The sequence below is a fragment of the Trachymyrmex septentrionalis genome, unplaced genomic scaffold (assembly GCF_001594115.1).
Source record: "Trachymyrmex septentrionalis isolate Tsep2-gDNA-1 unplaced genomic scaffold, Tsep1.0 scaffold301, whole genome shotgun sequence".
NCBI lineage: Eukaryota > Metazoa > Arthropoda > Insecta > Hymenoptera > Formicidae > Trachymyrmex > Trachymyrmex septentrionalis.
In genome coordinates, this window is record NW_017305465.1 from 217,044 (window position 1) to 218,327 (window position 1,284).

Consider the following 1,284-nt stretch of genomic DNA (forward strand, 5'->3'; position numbering starts at 1 on the left):
AATGAAATCTGAAGTTTTTAAAATTCTGGAAAATCGTTTAGGACCATTGTTATCTAATTCTGAAGCCTTAGGACGTCCAGTCGTATCTGTACGTACCCAACTTTTGTCAATAATCTAGATTCTTAGTGTACCCAATTCCTTCAGGAATAGCAATTTTTAATTAAATATCAAAATAAACATGAATAACACCAATCTATTGTACAATAGATGTAAGTTTTTACTATAAATCGGTAGGTGAGAAATTTTATTTGAGCAAGTCTTCTCTGAATGATAGTGTGCGTCGTGTTGTTGAAACATTGAATATTGTTGGAAATGAAATTATTAGATGGTCTAAAATTGACAGCTTTAAAAGAAAATTTTATGTCTCTTGGAAGATCTGCTATGCCTGGTGTAATAGGAGCTATTGATGGTTCTTATGTATTTATAAAGCAACCAAACATTCAGGTATTTAAACAAAATTTTTTTGGTTATTCGAATCTTGTTTTATTTTGTAAAAAAATGTATTATATTTAGTTTTTATTTCTTTCTAGGAAATTGCAATATGCTGTGGTTCTTCAGGCAACTTGTGATGCAAATTTACGCTTTGTTGATTGTTTTGTGGGTTACCCGGGATCGATAAGAGATTACCGAATTTTTCGCAACTCAGATCTTTATAAGGAAGTTATTAGAGATTCCTCTGTCTTTTTTCCTAGTGAATTTATTGTGGGTGACAAAGCATATCCTGTTTTGACTTGGTGTATTCCTCCATTTCGAGATAATGGACGTCTCACAAAAGTAAGTAGAGAGAGCAACATTGTTAAGTACATTTTATCATAAATATCCTTTCCATTTTTTATTAATATAATGATTGTTTTATGTGCAGAAAATGTTTAATAAAATGATATTACAAAAGCGACAAACTATAGAAAGAGCTTTTAAAGGGGAGACTCAGACGATTGAAGTTTCTTGACATGTTTCGTTTGAATTTAATACTATCTTTTATTATGGTAGCCTGTATCCTTCATAATATTTGCCTGGAAGGCATTGATAATAATGTGGAAAAATTTATAGAAAAGAGAAGAGAACCAGAATATGAGGAAGAAAATCGTGACAGAGAAGATCAAGAATACAATGATGAAGGGTAAAAGTTTGCTGATGGCAAGGTCAAACAAAATCATTTATTTTCTTTAAGTTGCTGGAAGATAATAAAAGTCAATCCATAATGTGTAATATACAACATATTTACGTGCGATGACATATATATATTGTATATATATATATATATATATATATTAGATATATATT